At 39.9% G+C, this 23,355-nt stretch overlaps 1 protein-coding gene and 1 long non-coding RNA gene across 9 annotated transcripts in view; one reads left to right on the top strand and one right to left on the bottom strand.

The window, feature by feature from the left end:
• Window positions 1-23,355, bottom strand: part of NRG1 (neuregulin 1) — a 1,111,639-nt gene that overhangs the window by 244,713 nt on the left and 843,571 nt on the right. The window lies entirely within an intron of this gene.
• Window positions 1-23,355, top strand: part of LOC109498780 — a 33,267-nt gene that overhangs the window by 296 nt on the left and 9,616 nt on the right. For 2 of the 3 annotated variants that reach the window (XR_002155682.3, XR_006597342.1), the window contains exon 2: window positions 1,141-1,350. This is a non-coding gene — a long non-coding RNA (uncharacterized LOC109498780). Of the gene's footprint in view, window positions 1-1,140; window positions 1,351-22,533; window positions 22,710-23,355 lie in introns of those variants that run through there. The other variant, XR_002155681.3, reaches the window with a different exon arrangement.

Genomic DNA, 23,355 nt, shown 5'->3' with positions numbered 1-23,355 from the left:
GTAAGAACTTTGAATTGAATTCTAAGTGTGTGTGAAGTCATCGGGGAGTTTTGTAAAGGAGAGTGAAGTGATCTGACTTATATTTTAAAAGATCACTCTGACTACAATATGGACAACAGATTGTAGCGGGGAAAGACTGGAAGCAGGAAGAGTAGTTAGAAGTGAATATAATTACCCCCTTGAGCCACAGTGGTGAGTGAGCCTGAGTGACAGCAGCCTGGGGAGAAGTGATTCAAGGATGGATATACATTAAAGGTGGGGCTGGCAAGACATGCTGAGTGAGAATTGCATAGGGGTAAAGAAAAGAAGAGATCTAAAGAAAGACTGCTAGATTTTCACCTGAGCAACTAGGTGAAGGTAGTGATATGTATTGAAATGGGAACCAATTTGGGAAGAGTGGGATGAGGGGAGGAAAAATAAGAAAATCGAGAACCATGCACTAAATTTGAGATGTCTGTGTGCCCAGGTGCAGATGCGAATGGGGCATTGCCTGGAGCTCAGGAGAAAGTTTGGAGCTAGAGACACACATTAGGAAGTAACCAATATAAAGATGGAATCTAAAGTTATGAGACTTGATTTCTTAAGTAGAGTGTGTCATTACAGAAAAGTAAAGGACTAAAAGTGGAGCCCTGCAGCCCTCCAACATATAGAGGTCAGGAGGAAAGGAGAAAAAGAGCAAAGGAGCCTGAGACTCAGAGGCAAGTGATAGAAGCGGAGAAACAGAGAAGTGAGGTATCCCAAATCCAAGGGAATAAAATGCTTCAAGAAGACAGTAGGTCAATTGCTGCTGGTTATTTGAGTATGGTGACGTCTTGAGACAGTTCATTGGCTTTTGCAAGGTGGAGGTCACTTTTGACCTTAGGAAGAGCAGATTTATTGGAGTGATAGGGGTGTACACTTGATGGGAGAGAGAATGGGGACTTCCAGTTTGACGTGGAGATTTGAACACATGTGTTAATCACCTATGCGTCCTATGCCAGGCCAACTCTAAAAGAGCCCCCAATCTACCTTTTAGTATTTACACCCCTCGTATAATGCCCTTACTTTGAGACTATGCTTCCAACCTATAGAATGTAGCAAAAGTGATGTCATTTCTGTGTTAGTTTCCATAAAATAGTGACTTCCAATCTTGCTAACCAGTTCTTGATTGGTGACTTTGATGAAGCATACGGACATATGGAGAGGACAATGTGGCAAGGGACCAAGAGTGACTTCTGGTCAACAGTCACTAAGGAACTGAGACTCTCAGTTCAACAGTTCAGAAGGAACTGAAACTTCCAATTATTACAGGAGCACGAAACCTGATGCTTCCTCCTTTGAACCTTCACATGAAGACCCCAGCCATGGCAGGTACCTTGATTGTAGTCTTATAAGAGATCATAAAGAAGAGGGTGCAGCTAAGCCCCACCCAGACTCAGACCCACAGTGATTCTGAGATCATTCGTGTGTGTCATTTTAACCTGCCAAGTTCATAGTAATTTGTTACAAAGCAATAGTTAACTAATACACCTCTTGAGATGCCACTAAAATGAAGTTGAAGAAAGGAATAACATGGGTACTAACCCACAAGGAAAAGAAGAAAGCCAAGAAAAGATAAAAATAGTGGATACGATATATTCCAATTTTGTAAGATGGGGAGCTCACAGATTTGTAGTGACTAACTTGGTAAAGCCATAAAAGGTGAAACCTATGTCCCTATAAAAGAGGAAACCAACAAGAACAAAGTTGACTCTTGCTACAGAGACTCAAGAATTGGAAACACCAGGGGGCGCCTGACTGGATCACTCAGTAGAGCATGCAACTCTCCATCTCAGGGTCCTGGGTTCAAGACCCATAATGGGGGTAGAGTTCACTTTAAAAATAAAAAATAAAAAGAATTGGAAGCATCAGGTAAATGTAAAGCTAGGGGGAAAGGACTGAATGGATGGAAGTTTAAGTGGAAAGCACTTAGGCACACAGATCCACTCCAGTACCTTGGAAAGCAGAGGATGGAGCCTTCTCTCATGTGACAAGGGGACAGGAGGTTTATCCTCTGAAGAAACTGAAGCATAGCCATTTTGAGCTTGGGGAAATTAGGTAAGGGGGTGCAAATATGAAGTCTCAGATCGCAAACAGGGAAATTAGGGGTGCCTTGGTGGCTCAGTCAGTTAAGCGTCTGGATTTCAGCTGAGGTCGTGATCTCATGGTTCGTGAGTTCCAGTCCCACATGGTGCTCTGCGCTGACAGCACAGAGCCTGCTTGGGATTCTCTCTTTTTCCCTTTCCCTCTGCCTCTCTCTCTCTCTCTCAAAATAAATAAACTTAAAAAAAGAATGAAAATAGGGAAATTAAGTGAAGGCCTAATCTGGAATGATGGTGACCTCTACTTTCTAGCTCTCCCAGTTCCCAAAAGCTGGCAATCTGTGTCTCTGTCTCTGTCTCTGTCTCTGTCTCTCTCTCTCTCTCTCTCTCTCACACACACACACACACACACACACACACACACACACACACCACCCACGCTTAAGATGAGAATAGTCTTGTCTAGAAAAATTGACTTGGGACAAGAGACAACAGCTCCATGGAGGCAGGCTCAGACCAAGGCTGAGTGGGTATGGCTCTGGGCTCTCCATCAACTTCAAAGAGGGCAGTATTGCCCGTCTTTCTCTCGAAAGAAACTCCTTAGCTTTGGCTTCCCTCTCCACTGGGGGAAGCCCGGGACAACCAGGAAAACAGTCTCTCTGATGGCCGCCTCCGTGATTTCCTTCCTCTGTTGGGAAACAACATACACAGCCTAGAAGCTTCAAACAGTTCTTCCATCCAGTTTTCAGTGGCAAATCCACCTGCATAGTCTAGGTTGCTAAATATTAGGTTTGTGTGTTTGTGTTGGTTTTTCTTTTTTTCTTTTTCTTTTTTCTTTTATTTGGTGGAGAGTGTGTTTCCTGGTTAAAAAAAATAAAAGTTGAAAACCAGTGATTTCAATGGAAAATCAGATGGAACTTAATTGGGCAAGTGACGTTCTCTGGGCGTGGAAGGGGAAGACCATTAAGAAGGGACTCTTAGGGCGCCTGGGTGGCTCAGTCGGTTAAGCGTCCGACTTCAGCTCAGGTCACGATCTCGCGGTCCGTGAGTTCGAGCCCCGCGTCGGGCTCTGGGCTGATGGCTCAGAGCCTGGAGCCTGCTTCCCATTCTGTGTCTCCCTCTCTCTCTGCCCCTCCCCCGTTCATGCTCTGTCTCTCTCTGTCTCAAAAATAAACGTTAAAAAAAATTAAAAAAAAAAAAGAAGGGACTCTTGGGGCGCCTGGGTGGCTCAGTCGGTTGAGCGTCCGACTTCAGCTCAGGTCACGATCTCACCAACCGTGAGTTCGAGCCCCGCGTCAGGCTCTGGGCTGATGGCTCGGAGCCTGGAGCCTGCTTCCGATTCTGTGTCTCCCTCTCTCTCTGCCCCTCCCCCGTTCATGCTCTGTCTCTCTCTGTCTCAAAAATAAACGTTAAAAAAAATTAAAAAAAAAAAAAAGAAGGGACTCTTGAAGTAGCCTGGGTTTGTGATGATAAACTGCCAGACATATGTTGTCTGACGGACTGGAGAAGCACAGAAGGGCAACAAGAATGCATGCAGGTGAGGTGGTAGGAGAAGGAGCAAGAAAAATCTCTCTGGAGTTTTAACATCTGGTAACTAGGAGAATCGAACTTCTATAACAGCAGCGGTCACCAAAGTAATCAGCACTATTGGAGGAAGAGCTGTTTCGTTTGGCTTTACACCCAAACGATATCCTGAGATACAGGATATTCATCTGGCAATTAGAATACTTTTTGTTTGATACCCTGGGAAAGCCTTCAGATCTAGAAAGAAAGCTGGAGAAAGGAATAGGAAAGATAGCTTTAAGGGCAACCAGGTGCAGATAACTGAGAGGGGGAAAAAAATCTTAGGGAATAGGAACCAAGAGAGAGAAAGAGGGGAAATCAGGAAGGTGGGGAGCAAATCAGAGGGCTGTGCTGTTGTAGAAGAAAAAGCGTTAAGAAGAATAGAGAGGTAAACACTGTTAATCATCGCTGAGAAACCAGGAAGAAGGAAAGACTATGGACAACACTTTAACAGGAGAATAACTTTGAGAAATCTGATATGGTGGGCCAGTTCTCTGGTCAGAGATAAAAGAAGGAGAAGAGAGTGGTGAGGAAGGAACCAGGGACATAGACGGTTCCCAAACCTTTTCATCTCAAAACTGCTTCTCACTCCTAAAATGTCTGAGAATCCCCAGAAAGCTTTGGGTTTTGTGGGCTACCCCTCCAGTAGTTAGTGTCCTAAGAATTACAATTAAGGAAGCAAGACATTTTTTAGAATGTATTAATTCATTTCAAAATAATACTAACTCCCCTAGAAGTTCAAATAAATAGCATCTTTTTTTAAATGAAAAATAACTCTATACCTTCCCAAACAAAAATCATTTTAGTGAGAAGAAAGCATTGGTTTACATTTTTGTAAATCCCTTTAATGTCTGGCTTAATAGAAGACAGCTGGATCCTCATATCTGCTTCTGCATTCTATCTGTTGCAATATGTTGTTTTGGATGAAGTATATGTAGCAAATCTGGCATCAAACAATTGGGTAGTTGCAAAAGGGACTTCCTGAGGACTCTCAGGACCCCTAGCGGTCCTCCAAGCATGTGTTGAGGATTCTGATGTAGGGCACTCCCTTGAGAAATTTAACAATGAAAATAGACAAATTGGGTGGCAACTCAAGAGAGGGTAAGGTTTGAGGGGAAGATTCAAGTTCATTTGATTTTAAGAATAACAAGATGGGCACCTGGGTGGCTCAGATGGTTAAGCGTCCCGACTCCTGATTTCGGCTCAGGTCATGATTTCATGGTTTGTGGTTTCGAGCCCCACATTGGGCTCCATGCTGGCAGTGTGGAGACTGCTTGGGATTCTCTCTCTCTCTTCTCTCTGCCTCTCCCCAACTCATGCACATGCATACGTACACACACACGCTCACTCTGTCTCTCTCAAAATAAATAAGCAAACACAAAATAAGGAATAAGGAGAACCTAGGGATGCATGTAAGTCCATGTAACATCCAAATGTTGGATGAAGGTCCCCATGGAGGGCAGAAGGGAGGGAGAGGTGAAAGGTTAGCCTCTAAAGAGGGAGTGCTAACTTCTCCTGTTGCCACAAAAGCAGAAGGAGGATAGGTAGTCACACAGAGCAAATCAAAGGCAGCGAGAACAGGGCGATTAAGACGAGAAAAGGTGAGGCGCCTTCAGTCTTTTCGGTCAAGAATGAAGACGCAGTCAGTTGTGGACTGTGAGCAATGAGGAACAATGTTGAAACTTGAGGACACATGGCTGTGGGGGATTGAAACAGAAACATCAAAACACCGATTCAATGAGCAGTACTTGTAGGATGCACAGCACAGAGCTTGGCCCATAATGGGGGCCCATAGAAATGCTCTTTTCACATAAATGACAGGGCATGGAAGAGGAGCTCTCACTGGAGGACACCAAGCAACATAGCCTGGCTGTCTAGGAAACTGTGTGGGTGGCTGACACACTCCTGCTTCCCTGGGGTGACTTCGCAGACTTCCGAGGGACTGCTTGTCCCTTTGAAACGGAGTAAGCCCAAGTCACACGGGAAATATTCATAATGGAGACGGACCCTTGGACTTGGTCACCGAAACGTGAATCCTGCAGAGTATCATCACCCTCTTCCGAACATAATTCAAGCGAGCACTGTCTTCTTTATACTTATCATCTGGTCCTTATTTCAGGAAATCTCTTTCCAACTGTCTGCCATGTATTTATTAATAGCTCTCATATTCACATAAAAATCAACCAGAAGGAGAAAGATAGAGGTGAACTAAAGTTTTTCTTGCGGGATTTTAGTTAGGCACACCCAGGACCACTCTTAACTGAGGAGGTTAAAGGAGGCCTGTTCATCCCATAGCTTCTTTAGAAAGCTACACTTATTTTCCTTTAAGAATAGCCTAAACTCTTTCTCCAGAAATGCGTTCACTCAATTTGAATCTTTGTATCTTTTCTTCAACACCGGCCTTAGGTGGAGATCATTAATTCATAATATTAAAAACAATATTTTAAAGTTAATCTTTCAGGGGGTGCCTGGGTGGCTCAGTTGGTTAAGTGCCTGACTCTTGGTTTCAGCTCAGGTCAAGATCTCACAGTTTGGGAGTTCAAGCCCTGCATTGGGGTTCATGCTGACAGTGTGGAGCCTGCTTGGGATTCTCTCTCTCTCCCTCTCTGCCTCTCCCCTGCTCATGTGCTCTCTCTCTCTCTCTCTCTCTCTCTCTCTCTCTCTCAAAATAAATAAATAAATGTAAAAACAATAAACTCAATTTTTTATTATTTCTCTCATGGAAATGAATATTAATTATATACTTTGTCTTTGATTTTTATTTTCCAAATTTATTTTCTTTCTTACACAAACACTTTAAAGTATCTTTTCTTTTTGAGAGAGAGGGAGGGAGAGCCTGACTTGGAGCTCGACCTCATGACCTGAGCTCAGATCATGACCTGAGATCAAGAGTCTGACGCTTAACAGACTGAGCCACCCAGGTGCCCCTAAAACCTCCTTTATTAATTTCTTCCATGGGGGCAATGAAGGAATATTCAACTTGGTTTGATTAGCACACTATTATTGTCCCACCATGGACTTGTTCCATAATCACGAGTAACTCCAATCTCAATGCCTTAACTTCTGCATTTATGGGAATTAAATATTGGGAAACTATGCCCTAAAAAAGCAGAATGTAATAGATTTATCTGATACCTGAACTGACCAATCATTTAGATTTTCCTCATTTAAAAAATTTTTAGGATTATGTGGGCAAAACTAACAAACACAAAGGAATTATGTATCCATTTGTCTTTATTATCAGATAGGTACAGCCTATAATAATATTTGCACTATAACTTCATATTACATAAAAAGAGAACTAAGACCAAACACCATGTATCAGTCCTTACTAGATTGCCAGCGCTGTGGTGAGAGCTTTACATACATTATTTTACTTTGATTTCACAACAAACCTATGATGTTACTATTCTTACTTCCATTTTACAAGCGAAGAGCTTCAGTTAAGTAAGTTCTCCAAACTCATTCCAAAACTGAGTAGCAAAGCGGGTTTGAAGCCCCCTCTACTAACACACTCTGCTACAGTTCCACTTTTATTCTTTAAACTAGAGATGCTGAGGACTGAAGAGCCGTGTGTGTGTGTGTGTGTGTGTGTGTGTGTGTGTGTGTCTGAGTGTGTGCTATACATATGTGTACTGCAAACACTGAATAAGAGGAACAGAACAGTTCTAAAAATGTGAAAATTAGACGTAAAAATCTGCCCCTTTTGTATTTTGCTTACGTGTCTCCAACATACAAGAAATCCTGGTAGCACAAAGAAGGAAACTTCTGACAAAGTTACTTTGATCAAATAAAATGACTGACAAGTTCAAGCTTATCCGTCACAGCTTTCACATCTCTTTGAGCGACACTATTCTGCTTGGCTTGCTTTTGATTTGATCTTGGAAGTCTCTTGTGTTATTGGACACAAAACAATAGGTGTCCTTTCTGTCACCACATCAGATATTTCAATTTTTTTTAATTTAGTAAACAGGGGCACCTGAGTGGCTCAGTCTGTTAAGCATCCGACTTCAGCTCAGGTCATGATCTCCTGGTTTGTGGGTTCGAGCCCCGCAACGGGCTCTGTGCTGACAGTTTGGAGCCTGGAGCCTGCTTCGGATTCTCTGTCTCCCTCTCTCTCTGCCCCTGCCCTGCTCGCGCTCTGTCTCCCTCTCTCCCTCTCAAAAATAAATAAATATTAAATTTTTTTTCTTAATTTAGTAAATAAAGGGTGCCTGGGTGACTTACTCGTTTAAGCATCTGTGTTGATTTTGGCTCAGGTCATGATCTCATGGTTCATGAGACTGAGACTCATCTCGGGCTCCGTGCTAGCATAGAGCCTGCTTGGGATTCTCTTTCTCCTGTTCTCTCTCTCCCTCTCCCGTTGTGTTCTCTCTCTCAAAAATAAGCAAACAAATATTTTAAAATTTAGTAAATAAAATAACGCGCATGTGTACCACATTATTGTTAGTTTATTTCAGGATCCTCCAGTGGAAATCTGGTTTATGTAAATCTCTACCCAAGTCTGAAAATATTTCAAATCCCGCATGAAATCACATTATGATGATGATTTTCATAGATATTATCTGAAGCCACTTCTATAAGGTAATGCCTACTTCCTCAAAACAAATCATTTATAAGTGATACATTTGCTTAATGAAATATCAGCCTCTAATTTGTAGCAAGAGACATCCATCAAATATATACATTTAAGGAGTTTTTAATGTTTAAGTTTTTTTTAGTCTTTATTTATTTTGAGAGAGAGACAGAGAGAGACAGAGCATGAACAGGGGAGGGGCAGAGAAAGAGGGAGACACAGAATCTGAAGCAGGCTCCAGACTCCGACCTGTCAGCACAGAGCTTGACGGGGGGCTCGAACTCACGTAAGTGAGATCATGACCTGAGTCGAAGTCAGATGCTTAGCCAACTGAGCCAGCCAGGTGCCCTGGGAGCTTTTAATGTTTAAAGTAAAAGTGTCACTTGAGCAAACTAGTTCTAATTACAAAGCTACACCAGGTTTTTTCCCAAGAGTTCCTGCTTTCCTTTATAAGATTTCAATATGCTCTAGTTACCTCAAGGAGCTTAGTAATTCTCAAAACTAAATTAACTTTAATTCACTCTAAAAGAATAACCACATTATATGGCAAATTTCAAGGGTCTTTAAGTATAGGTCTATTTCATATCTAGAAAATATTTTCAAAATCTAAAAACGTCTCGGGGTGCGTGGGTGGCTCAGTCAGTTAAACATCCAACTCTTGATTCCAGCTCAGGTCATGATCTCACGTTCGTGAGTTCAAGCCCCGCATCAGACTGTGTGCTGACAGTGCAGAAGCTGCTTGGGATTCTCTCTCTCCCTTTCTCTGCCCCTCCCTAACTTGCGCTGTCTCTGTCTCTCAAAGTAAAAAAGTAAAACTTTTTTAAAAACTCTAAGAATGTCTCAAGAGAAAAAACAATACAATGTTATTATAATAACTTACTTTTATGACACTACTCATCATTTAAAATGCCACAGCATTAAAAAGGCTCATATGAAAACTTACTTATGATTTACTTCATAATGTACCTGTATTCAGTAGTCTACTAGTTAATACATCTGACAATAAACTCTCTGTGAGGTCAGCCAGATTTTTCACTACGAACTAAATTACTATGGTCACCAAATCCTATTCATTCTGTTTGTCTGGTTTTGTTCCCCCTCATTTCCTTATCCAGCCATTACACCAAATCAGATGCTATTCTTTTAACAAGTGGAGGCACATTTCCCCCCGGTCTGGCTTTCCCGCGAAACCCTCTGTGAATTATTTTCTCTCTGCATCTTTATGGTAATAACCACTGGGAAACAGTGCTCAGCAGAGTTGTAGGGTTGCAAACTGCTCTCATCCCTGTGCGTCTCGGGATCTCTCCAGTCCCTTCTTTTATAGCGTCTTGTGCTGCTCTTTGTGCAAGTTACCTTTCTGTGGAAATGAAAACAACAGGAATGGGAACTCTGAGCCTCACTCCTAGCCACACTCCAAATTTTATCATAGGTCAGTTTGTCACCCCCTCACTTGAGACCAGATATTGCAAGGACTTATAAGATTCTTTATAGATTGAGAATAGAAGATCCCCCTCCATCTGGACTTTGTCTCGGAGGCTCTGGGAAGTCTGCTTGGCAGGTTCTGGTGATGGAAGTAACAAGCATCCTAGCGACAGGTGCCAGTGCAGTCATTGTACTCTGCTTCTAGATGCTCTTTGAACAGGGAGCATGATGGGGATCAAAATAACGAGCATGGGAAGGATGTGAAGAATGAGTACTCAAAAAAGGACCTGAAAAATCTGTCACCAGCACTGGCCCAGGACAGAATTGTGAAATATGAAAATACATATTTATGTCTGGTGCTAGCAGCCTCCTTTCCTTTTTCATCTTTTCCTTATATCTTGACATCCAGGCTTTTTATATACCACACACTGTTTCCTTGTCCTGAGTCTCATTTCTAGATAGCCCCTATTTTCTTCCCTTGTTCTCTGTCCCAGATTTGATCTTTACTACAAGAAATTTAAACCAATTTGTGTTTATAGGGTAATCTATTAACATATTTCTGCTTTAGGGGTGCGTGGGTGGCTCAGACGGTTGAGTGTTCGCCTTCAGCTCAGGTCATGATCTCATGGTTCGTGAGTTCAAGCCCTGCATCGGGCTCTGCGCTGACAGCTCAGAGCCTGGAGCCTGTTTTGGATTATGTCTCCCTCTCTCTCTGCCCCTCCCCTACTCAGGCTCTGTCTCTCTTTCTCAGAAAAAAAAAAAAAAAAAAAAAAAATATATATATATATATATATATATATATATATATATATATATTTCTCCTTTATCTATTTTATGGACAATTCAGTAAGTATAAAGTAATAACCCAAGTGAACACTGTGGAAAAGTACTAGAAGTTAAAGAGAGCTCGTCTTCGCTCTCCAGTGATCCCATACAGGCCGGCTATTGTATGGTCTAGCACCTCACTGTATTATTCTGGATAGAAGACGAATTCTCGATAGGGTATTTCTAGATAACATCTAGCCATCTCCTCAAATAAATCTGCAGCTCAAGAAGGCTGTGCCCCTAACCTTGTTGTATATGCCACAGAGCTAGGCATGTTAATGCACGCGCATCAGGAACACAATACGTGTTGATGCAGTTTTCACCCCCCAGAATAAATCAATAAAATAAAGGTCTTTGAGAAACATATATAAACACATCCTTTATTTTCTTTTGAGGAAGCTTCTTACACACAGTCCCCTTCCTTCCAAATATGGCAGCCAACACAGACTCTCCCTCTTCTAGCTCCACACGTGCACAGCGTGGGGGTTCTGTCCTTGGCTGTGTCTAGCAGGAGAAATAAGCTTATTTATTATAAAGGAGGAATTTGTCAAGGAAGTGAATTTAAATGGAGACCTTAGTACCTTAGTAAGAGTATGGAGAAAATACTCCAGACAGAAAACTGCAAAGGGGGTTGGGACATTCAAAGACAAGAAAATAAAGCAACACGGCTGGAGAACAATGAACTCACTTCGGACTCGAGCCATATTACTACGTAGGGTAACCACCCAGGCAGACCATGCCTCACCTCAAACAGGCGGGAGCAGGCAGATGCGGGGAGCATGACAGCTTTTAGCCAAATGTCATGATCTTATTCTGACCTAGAATTACCCACCTTTACTTATAGAACTATTCAAATATACTCCTGTTGTCTCAGATCTTTAATATAGTCTTCTCTGAAGTCTCTTGAGTCCTCTAGAGAATTTGTCGTGCATCCCTGGGGGGTAGTGGTCACTTACCAAACAAAATTATGAGTTGCTATTCTTGATAAATTCTTTATTCACAGTTAATCATAACTGAGAACTCTGGCCTTATAGAATGGTAATAAAGTCTGAGCAACCCAACATGCAGTTTTATTTGAAGCAAGGGGTTTATTAGTTACTTATATGTTTTATTTTATTTTATTAAAAAAGTTTTTAAGAGAGAGCAAGCGAGCAGGGGAGAGGGGCAGAGGGAGAGAGAAAGAATCTTAAGCCGACTCCACGCTCAGTGCACAGCCCTACGCGGGGTCAATCTTACGACCCTGGGATCGTGACCTGAGGAGAAATCAAGAGTCGGATGCTCAACCGACTGAGCACCCAGGCGTCCCAAGTTACCTATGTGTTAGCGATGAAGCTTTCAGTGTATCAAATTTTTAAGCCTTACTAAATCTTTAGTAATAATTCACCTGACCCAGATACTTCATTATTTCCTACATACTGGCACAAGCAACCATCCATTTTTTTGCATTAAAAAAAAATACCCAGGTGTATTTGGTAGTGTTTGAAAATCCAGTTCATAGGCCAGTAAAAACGGACGATGGCTTACTTTGCCAAATATGCATAACCTACATTTTGGTGCATAATGAACATTTCCATACAACAGTAATCAAAACATTTGTTGTGTGATGCATGCACCCTATAAATTTAAGCATCAAATGTTTTTGAACATGAAGTACGTTAGAAACAGCGGCTCTCAGAAAAGATCAAATGATACTCACATATGCAAGTGCTTTGAAAATGGTAAAGCACTATAAAATATATCAAGTTAGGTATGAAAGTAATACATACATACAATAGCAGAACCCAAATGTAACTGCATGCTGCAAATGACTGCATGTAATGATTCTTATTTGTCTCATTTGCATTTTCAGAAAAGACCGTTCATATGTTACAACAGCAGCTAAGTTTACAACAATTTTTCTTTGTTCTTGGCAAACAAAAAAAGGTTAAGAATGTGCAGACAAGTCTTGGCAAAGAGATATTCTGATTCAGCCCTGCCAATCCCTGAGAGCTACAGTATACAGCTGGAAAACGTTTGGAGGTTATGGACGTGTTAGAAAAACTTTGTTACTGTTGCTAATCAGTACAGCAACATCTTCAGGTCATATTTGGGTCTTGAGGAGTGTTACAATACGTCTAGAGCCTTTTACACACTGGTTGGCTCTTCCCAGTCTCATTTAGATGGTCTCATTTTTATGTGCAAACATCATTTGAGTTGAAATAGTAAAATGGTATAACCAATAAGTTCCCTGGCTCATCTAAATAGGCAGCCTGACTTGGAATACAGCATTTTGTACCATCAGAGACCGACCAACTGGACTATGTCCCTTGTCACAAAGTTTTGTTTTCTCACCCAGAGTTTCACTGATACACATGAAAACAAGCTGTTTGTTCTAACCTCAAAGAAGATACAAACTTTTTTTTGTATCCAATAATACTTCTGGCTGGACATGCGTATCCACAGACCAGACCAAGAGATTGAGAGGAAGGTGGAAGTAGAAGGGAGTTTTTAGATAATGTCATTGATTCCACTGACTCATTACCCCATTTGACAGACAGAGACTGAGCCCCAGGGAGGCATTTCTAGTCTATCTGTGTTTCTAGGCCTTTTATTGAAAGTGACAAATCAATTTATGTTGGCGAAATAAATGGCCACTTTTTTTTTCTAAAGAGCTACACGTTGCAAGAATTTTTACTCTCTTTCCCTATTTCTTGCTTGTTCAGACAGGATGCATTTCCTCTTGTCAGCCTGTTTCAGGCCCCACATTCTTTTGCCCCTTATATGGAAGGACTCCACTTGCTTAAACATGTTGAGAAGCACAAATAAAAAGGAGCCACTAAAAAGATTTAAGTATATATCATTTACATAAATACCTATACAACGTTCAGTAAACTAGTGAATACAAAGAATTACCTAAAATAAACTATTTTACCAAACATGAGTATTTTGCCCATGACCTGACATTATTTCAGTGTCATGAAAATGGCCTTATTTACATACTTCTCTGTCTTTATAGAAAGGTCACAATTTTACTGTCCCAAATTTTCACATATATTTGTCATTTTGGATCATTTGATCATTTTAAATTTGGATCATTTTATTTTTTTTTATTTTTTTTTTCAACGTTTATTTATTTTTGGGACAGAGAGAGACAGAGCATGAACGGGGGAGGGGCAGAGAGAGAGGGAAACACAGAATCGGAAACAGGCTCCAGGCTCTGAGCCATCAGCCCAGAGCCTGACGCGGGGCTCGAACTCACGGACCGCAAGATCGTGACCTGGCTGAAGTCGGACCCTCAACCGACTGCGCCACCCAGGCGCCCCAAATTTGGATCATTTTAAAACTAAAACAGATAAAAAGTTAAGAAAAAAAAACCTAGACCGAAATAGATACCCCAACACTATTTTTCAAAGAATAAGTTGTTTTTCTATTTCTTTTTGTTTTCAAGTTATAAAATAAATGCACACTTACTATAAACAAATTCAAATAGTATATGACTGAAAAAATGTATATTCTTTCTTCTAATCCACCCTACTAATCTTCTTCCAGAAGCATCCATCATATACAAGAGGCAAATGGTACTGTGTTTAAGACTGCAAATGCTGAAATCAACCTGTCTGGCTTCAAATTTTGGCAAGTCACTTCTTAGCTGCGTGGTCTTGAACAAGTTAACCAGCTTTTCTGTGCTTCATTCATATCAACAAAAGGCACTAACAAAAACACTTTACCATCTAAGGCTGTTGTGTGGGACAAATGAGATAAAGGCACCTAGAAGAATGTCAGGCATAAAATAAATACTCCATGAATGTTAGCTGTTATTATTAAGTCCTTTTGAAATGCAAAGAAAAGTATAAGCTATAGTGAATTACATAGCTATATGAATAAGCTACATATTACAAAAAGTGGAAAAAACAGCCACCACCACTGCCACCAACAACAAAAAGCTATAAAAAATAACAAGAAATTCTTGGATCATAAAGCTATGATTGAGTTTATAGTTCATTGTTCTGTTAATTCAATGTCAAATTTATTCAATAAATTATGAGGAGTATTGCCGACTGGCTAAACTATAAGGCCTACATCAGAACCTTTTGAGAAGTAGACATGGTTTTTGACATAACTTGAATACATTTTATTTAAAAGTAATTCAAAGTAATCCAGAAGTAATTCAAAATATATTGACTGAATATGTATGTTTATGTTAGTATCAAACAGAAATATCTTTCCGTCTAAATCCCAGTTCCTCTAGAAGTTTCTCCCCTCCCCACATTCTCCCATAATGCAATGCCCTCTCTCCCACTTCTTTCTCCTTATTGCTGAATTATGAAGAAGGCCAGCTCGGGAGCTAGAAACTTGTGGCACAGAACAACTTCTCATCATGTTGCAGCTGCCTGCTCGCTGTGTCCTTGGCCATGAGGAAATCAGGACAATGTCCAGCACGAGACTGGAGTGTCTATGACAGTCCCACCCTACTGGTCCTGGTTCTGCCCGGTGAATCTAGCTTCCTAGCAGCCATAACATCACAGCATCCCCAGGCTGTACTCTGCATTCAGGGTCACAGCTGCACACTCCTAACCTGATGACCACCTATCTACTCACCTGCTCTGAACGTCCCTCTAAAACGTACCTTTGCTTTTACGTAGAGTATTTAATGTTACCAGAGTCTTGCCTCACTTGAGAGTTCTTAGTTTTTATCAGTGAGTACGTCCGACTGACTCAAATACAAACCATGCAAGTCAATTGACAAATAGTAACTTGGATACGCTTTGAAAAAGTTCTCAACACCAACCGAACTAAAGAGACTTAAAATAATCTAACTACTCCTGTTCCTTTCAATTTAAGTATGAAACACCTGTGCATAATCAGGGCTATTAAACTGGTTAGAAGGGTCTATAATGGTCTAGGGGAATAGTGAGAAAAAGGGTATACTTTTACATATTAAAGAAGCGGTCTTCTACAGAACTTCAGGGCTACATGCAGTTTGTACTCACTCCTAATATATACGTTTCTAAGGAGTCTCTGTATTCCACAGAATCACGTGCATGTGTATGTGTGGTGTGTACATCTTGATGAGAACCAAGAACGATGAGGCAAGGTCATAAGTTTGCTTACTGATGTATTTGTTGATAAAAATCTGTTATATGTTTTTCATAATTGTTTGAACATGTGAGTCTGGTTGCTCGGTGATTTGGAACAGTTTCTATCTTATCTGGTCTAGCTGGTAAAAACCTCAGTCCATAATTCAAATATTTCAAAAATAGACCTTCATTTCCTCAAAGTTGATTTCAAATCCTTAATCTTTGGGATTGGTGAGAAAATTAACCACAGTCTTTTGGATCCTGTCCCCAGCATTTTTTTCCCAGATACTGGGGGGGGATGAACAGAAGCAGAATTGAGGAGAACCCCTGGTCCTAAACTATCCATCTTCCTTGATTGCTGACAAGAGGCTATGTCTCAGTTTGCATGGCCCTTAGGAGGTGGTGATCCTGAATGCTTTGGGGCAACAATTTAGGCCTTTTGTGTGGCTATACATGAAGCCATTGGTCTCAACATGAACATAGTCATTTCTTCTCTGGAGTCATTCTTCCTGCACTCATCTCTCCCTCCATCCCTCTTCCTCCACCGTTCCTGCAAATGAGGTACAGGTGGTACTCATTAGGGTCCTACAACCTCCTCTGGGTGTCTTTTTTTTCCCCCAAAGTTTATTTATTTTGAGAGAGAAAGCATGCCTGCATGAGGGGCAGAGAGAGTGAGAGAGGGAAAGAGAATCGCAAGGAGGCTCCACACTGTCAATGCAGAGCCCAATGTGGGGCTCAAACTCATGTACTATGAGATCATGATCTGAGCCAAAAACAAGAGTCAGTTGCTTAACTGACTGGGCCCCACAGGCACCTCCCTCCACTGGCTGTCTTACTATCTCCTTAGCAACATCGCCCAGGAAGTGGAGTGTGAGTCTCCTTTGCTGTCCCCAAGAACCTGTAAACACTCCTCTTTCTTCTCTTCTTCTCCAACTTATTAGAATCTTTAAAAAAAAGTGTCTATGATAGATAGCCATGTTATTTCACCTGTTCTGACCAAAATATTTTTCCTACAGTTAAGAATCTTCTCTCTCTTATGGGGCTAAGCTTGAAGTGAAAAATAAACCAAAAAATACATCCTCACAGCCCATGCCACATTCCTTCCCTCCAGCAATAATTTCAGGGTCTGAATGAAAGGACAGTAAAAGGATCAAGACAGATAAAAATGTCAATCTCTAAAAATATTAACTCCTACCCTCCCAAATCATGTGCACACATCAACCTGCTAAGACATCATAAATATTAATGACTTGCTGGAAAGTAACACGGTTCAAGGCAAGTGTATAGATGCCTTGTCAGGACCTTAAAAATGAACTCACAAAGTCATCTTCTTCAATTAAATTCTCCTCTGCCTTTTCTTTTCTCTATTTCTATTAATAGAATCAACAGACAACCAACATACCAAGCTAGAAATGTTGGTGTCACCTTCAACTTTTTCCCCTTTACCTTCATCTCTTCTATCCCTCAAATAACAAATCATCTCTCATCTAAGTTGGTGACAGCTTCCAGGCAACCCTCTCCCGCCTGATGCCACTCTGCCTTAATCCAGCATTCTCTCTCTATTTTAAAAGTCTTATGTATTCTTTTAGATTACAAATTAATATTTGAATACTACAAGCAATTCAAACTGTATAGAAGTATAAAAAATACACAGTGAGAGCCTCCTAATAATTTTATATACCAGAAAGACAACTGCTACCATTTTGGTATATATATTTTTCATATGACTACAGCCAAATAGAAAAGTTTGTTTTTCTTTTCACAAGTTTAATATTATATATCTATATCTATATCTATATCTATATCTATATCTATATCTATATCTATCTATATATCTCACTTTGCAGTTCTCCCCCTCGTTTTATGGAGTTGTAATTGACATACAGCACTCTGTACATTTACGTTGTACAGAATAATGACCTGACTTCCATAAACTGTGAAATGAATACAACAGTAGGTTTAATCCATCATCTCAAAAGATACAATAAAAAGGGGGGGGGTACCTGGGCAGCTCAGTCAGTGAAGCATCCGATTCTTGACTTTGGCTCAAGTCATATCTCACAGTTCACGGGTTCAAGTCCCACAGTGGGCTCTGCACTGACAATGCAGAGCCTGCTTGGGATTCTCTCTCTCCACCTGGCTCTTTGCCATGCCCCCTCTCTCTCTCAAAATAAACTTACAGAAAAGTTTTTTCCTTGTGATTAGAATACTTCATATTTACTTTCTTTTTTACCCTCATTTTATTTATCCTCATTTATCCTCATTTTCTCAAAGTTGATTTCAAATCCATATTGGGATTGGTGAGAAAATTAACCTCAGTCGTCTTAGGATCCTTTTTAAACATGCCATATCTTCTCAAATATATCATACAACAGTGTTAACTATAACCATCATGTCTACATTACATCTCTAGTATTTATTTGCCTTGTAACTGGAAATTTGTATCTTTTGACCACCTTCATCCAATTCCCCGTTGTTTTGCAACTTAAAAAAAAAAAACACACCTTATACTGTGGACATTTTTTCATGGTAGAGCATTTATGTCTACAATTCTTTCTGATGGTTGAAAAGTATTACTTTGTTTAGCCATATCACACCTTCTCTGCAGTTGCTACTGCACTGAACACCCCTCTACCTATTATCATTGTGCCCTTGATTACCTTCCCCAAACAGTGTATATTCCCACGGAAACGGCATGAAGGTGCCCCTTTTGACTAGACTATTGCAACATAATTGTTAATTGCTTTCTTTGCCAACAAATTCTGTCCCCTCTGGTTTATCATTGTCATGGCCACCAAAGTTGTTTTCCTAAAAAGAGCAAAGCAGATCATAACACTTCCTGACTTAGATGCTTCTGTCAGATCTCTGTAGTAAAAGATTCAACTAATCCCTGAAATGTTCCAATAGACTGGAACATAGACTGGCCTCAACTACCACCTTAGTTTCTTCAGTGGACATTGCCTCCTGCAAACCACACTCAGGACATGAAGAATGTGTTCATTCTTCAAAGATCTTACATATGCTCTACCACTAACCTGTCCCATCCTCTCCTTCCAAAAACTCCCTCCCTCAATCTGAACTCTTACTTGGCTTCGGGATTCCGTTCCTGGGTCACCTCTTTAATAAGCTGCATTGTCCATTCCTTATTCTTCCACAGTCCTTTTTTGTTTCACTGTACTGAGTTAGTACTTGCCATGAACATGTTCTCTCACTCTCACCATTGGGTAAGAACTTTGAGTACAAAAAATGATAATAAATTTTTAAAAATTATTATTATTATTTTTTTTTGAGTACAAGAACTGGGCCAGATTCATTCTGGGGTTGGTTGGGTCCCTAAGTAGAGTCTTTAGAACACAGTGGTTTAAAAAAATTTTTTTAATGGTAATTTATTTTTGAGAGACAGAGAAAGAAAGAGAGACAGAGCAAGCAGGGGAGGGGCAGAGAGAAAGGGAGACACAGAATCTGAAGCAGGCTCCAGGCTCTGAGCTGTCAGCACACAGCCCCATGTGGGGCTCAAACTCACCAGCTGTGAGATCATAACCTGAGCTGAAGTCAGACACTTAACTGACTGAGCCACCCAGGCACCCCATGCAAACACTGTTCTAACTGCCTTGCCAACAAAGGTCTTTGCCGTCTTTCTCTTTGGCTCTCTTAGGGAGTAACTGTGGATCAGTGGGGCTGCATCTTCTGTACCCTCCTCGGGATGCCTCTTGTATCCGTGATTAAACCATAAAAAGGTTTGCTGGTTTTGCATCATATTTTGGAACAGGTATACTTTCACAGGTCCTAAATCATCAATGGCCAAATGGCAGTCTTTGGATTTGGAAAAGTTTTTATATTTAGAAGAATTTTTAAAGAATTCTCACCCCAAATAAATGCCCTATTGGTACCTATAGGAGGATCAATTGAAAGAAGAAAAAAAAAAAAACCGAATCCCATGGCTAGCCTAAAAGACTCCCTTAACAAAACTAAAGAGCAGAAATCAGATTTAGAACAAACTTAAGATCCCACCATAAACACCTCCCACCCTCACTCTTTTTTGTGATGCCTGCTTAAGAAAGCTTAACCTGTCAGAAGAATTCACTGTTCCAGAAAAAAAAACAAAACAAAAACAAAAACAAACCTGGAAATAGGCAAATATGCCCCTAAACTCCTTCTTAGAACTACTTGAAAGCTTGTGCCCTCTTTCTCCTGCTTTGAGATGTAAATCTCCTACCACCCCGGACTGTCTTCTCAAGGACAGGACACTTCTCCTTGAAACGTAAGCCTCTAAAGGAATAACTTTGGCTCCCAGTCCAAAGAGCACCTTGCTGTAACTTCTCAGTAGACTACAACAATCACCTGGGATTAAAGCCACAGTCTCCATCAAACTACGAGTCAAAGAAAAATCTTTAGAGTCTCCTCTACAAACACTGGTAAAAAGTTTTAGCTTTTTTGTTGGGCATATAGAGCAGGTGGCTGGCTTGGTCCATCTGCCATAAATATAACTAGGATTTTTTAAAAAGACAAAAATGAGAACTAACGTGTATATAAATTAGTGAGTTTTGTGTCTGTTTATACCTGACCTATGGCTAAAGTCTTAAAATACACACACACATACACACGCAAAATCCCATTAAATCTCTATTGTGTCTATATGTATATGTATGAATGTATGTATGCATGGTGTGTCTAAGTGTAAATATGTAATATTTTCTTATCTCTGAATGGTATTACCAAGATTGATAAAGGAGCATTATTCTAAATTGGCTTAGAAAAAGTAGGCACTTATAAGGTAAATGTTCTTAAAACTCTCGGAAATATAGGAGCTAACCCAAATGCTTTTCAAGTTCATGTGATTTGAAATAATCTTTCTTGAATAAAACTAGTTTATTAGAATTGATTTAATAAAATTGGCACATCTTCAGAGTTGCCAACATTAAATATAATACCCATTCACATCTTATTATTCTACTTGGGTTTACTAGTCAAATAAGCTAACATAAACTACCAGATATTTAAGATTATAAAAGTTATAGATTTGATTTTAATCAAAGTGAGTCATTGTTCTGACAAATTGTATTTCAACAGTAATTGTGTTTTATAATATACCAGTTTAAAAGTAACTTCCAAAATCTTTTTTGCTGACTTGAAAACTTCAGGTTATAGTAAGTTAAATGATAGATATTCACTGAATATCCAGATCATTACCAAATAAGATAAAATACTGAAATATTAATTACTAAGCATAACTTCAAGTTGATGTACTTTTGGCTTCTAAATTTTACAGAAAGACTAAAATATGTTAGTAAACATGCTCTTTTGCCACATTGATAAACTCTACTATGAGGAAACATATCTTTAGACACTATGAAATTGTATACTGATGAATTTGTTCATCTAGTATAGAATATAGAATATGACAGTTCCCATTGTCTACTTATTAGTTCTTGGAAATTAAGGCTACTACAAGTTAAGAATTCTAATCAATATATGCAAATGAACTATAGGAACAATAAGAATGAAGAAGGGGCACCTGGGTGGCTCAGTGGTTGCACGACCAACTTAGGCTCAGGTCATGATCCATTGGCCATGAGTTGGAACCCTGCCTTGGGCTCTGTGAAGACAGCTCAGAGCCTGGAGCTGCTTCGGATTCTCTGTCTCTCTCACTCTCTCTGCCCCTTCCCTGCTCATGCTCTGTCTGTCTCTCTCTCAAGAATAAATAAACATCAAAAAAATTTTTGAAAAAAAGGAAGAAAAAAAACCCCTCTCTGTATGCAGTGTGCACAAGGAAAATAAGATGTGTTTTCCTTAAGAAAAAAGGAGAGTGATTTTTTTCCTAAAGTAGGTTAGAGAAAATTTAAAGCCTATTCCAGAAAGTGAAAGAGGAAAATGGACAAAAATCTGAAAAGATGAAGAAAACTGTAAAGGATCTATGAAAAAAAAAAAAAAAAGAGAGAGAAAGAGGAAGAAGTATATCTCGTGTGGTCCAGCTGGCTAAGATTGAATGGATTTATTTACAAGGTGTCAAAAAAAATGAGCCCAATAGTGTACTGGTGTAAAACTCCAGTTTTGCTTTCTTTCTTTGGTAAAACAATAAAATTGTGTTGGATTATTGGTCTATTTTTAACAATTTGTTGAGTATTGGTCTATTCTTAATAAAAGATTGTGAAGTTTCTTCACTTCTTGAGTGATCCACCTAGAAAACAAAGATTCCGTGGTTCTTCACATCACCTTTATCCTAATGTCTTTGATTATTTAGGTAAACTGAGTCTTTTCAATATTGAAATAGTTAAGCTCTTTTTGTTTGTTGTTGTTTGACAATCATGATATCTTCTATGTTTATCTTTAAAATATTTTATTTTCATTTTGGTTAAATAATTGAAAACTTAGCATTGCTTCATAGTGATCTGCGGATCCCATTTAATAGAATGTTCAAATCTTTTGACATTTTAGACAACTTCTCAAAATCAAATTCTAAATGAAGTCTTCATAACCTTGAACTGACATTGGCATTTCCTTGGGGGGGGGGGTGGTCCCTGGAAAACTGACCTTTGGCCAATTTTAATGAAATTAGACTTATTTTGCAAAGAAAAATAGTCTTACTTTGATTACCTTTGGTCAAAATGAAGGCGATTGTGGAGGGAAAATTTTGTGTTTCAGTGGAAAACAATGACCCACTTTTGTGGGTGTTCATTATCATTGAACTACTTTCATTCTTTTGTAAACTTGATCCTGCCATCTTGCAATTAATGTCTCTAATTTTCTCCCACCCTCTCGACTTAGCATCACTGAGGACTAAAAGTGCCCTTTTCCTGAAGCTCTGCATGTTTAAAGAATTTATCACCTCATAGTTTGGGACACTCAGGAAGCTTACCAGAGCCTGGTCCTTGGGGCTCCAGGACATAACTATGACTGTGAGACTACCATTACTATCCTCATCTAAGGACACTTTGAGCCCAACATCTAGAAATCTTCTAGACTGCCCTCTGGACTCAAAAAACTGCTCTGCTCCAACCATTAATCTTTATTTTTGCTTTTGTTTCCATAGAAATGCCCCTCATTGAATGCCTGGTTGCTCACACCATATAAAGGTCCAACTTCAGAGGATACTCTACTCCCACCTGCACCACTGCCTCCTGCAATGAGACACAATTGTTTAACTGAACTGACCTATTCCCAGCCCTGGGAGACTGGTTTAATTCAAATACAGGAAACGTGCTTGTATTTGTTCTACCTGCTTATTTATTCTTTTTTTAATCTCCATTCTTCTTCCCCTTTGTGGATCTCTTACCTCTCAGCTACTAACCCAAATCTTTTCTCTATAGCTACCGACTAGGCTTTTGGTGTGTGAAATTCCCCAAAAGTTTCAGATGGGGTAGATGAAGGGGATCAAAGTATGCCATCCCAAAACGCCAAAATATTCCAATTTGGCATAAGGATTATTTTGAGCTGAAGGCAACTGAATATCAACAGATGCAGAACTTCTCTGCCCTCCCCCTCTCTACCTGAAAGAAGTAAGGCATAAATATCCCTCTGAGGAAGATGCTTCCTACCAGCTTATCCCTCAGCCCCCACCCCGGTACCAAGAAGAAGAAAAAGGGACCCTTATCATCAAAGATATGGAGAGTCAAGAAGAGTTTGCATAAAAAATCTTACTAAAATAGTCCTTATCTTCTATTAGTTTCCACTACATATTTCCTAGTCACTTCCCCACAACCTGTCCTCTCTTTAAGTCTAAACCTCTTTTCCTTTGTTAAGAATGGTATTCAACCCCCCGCATCTAACCACTTCTTTGAGTTTGACTACTTTTCTGTGAACTCCTGTACACACAAATATTCTTTTGTTTAATAAAGGAATAATAAGAGACCTC

This window comes from Felis catus, chromosome B1 (assembly GCF_018350175.1).
Source record: "Felis catus isolate Fca126 chromosome B1, F.catus_Fca126_mat1.0, whole genome shotgun sequence".
Taxonomy (NCBI): domain Eukaryota; kingdom Metazoa; phylum Chordata; class Mammalia; order Carnivora; family Felidae; genus Felis; species Felis catus.
The sequence above is the reverse complement of the archived record's forward strand: the minus strand, read 5'-3'. Positions and strand labels throughout refer to the sequence as shown.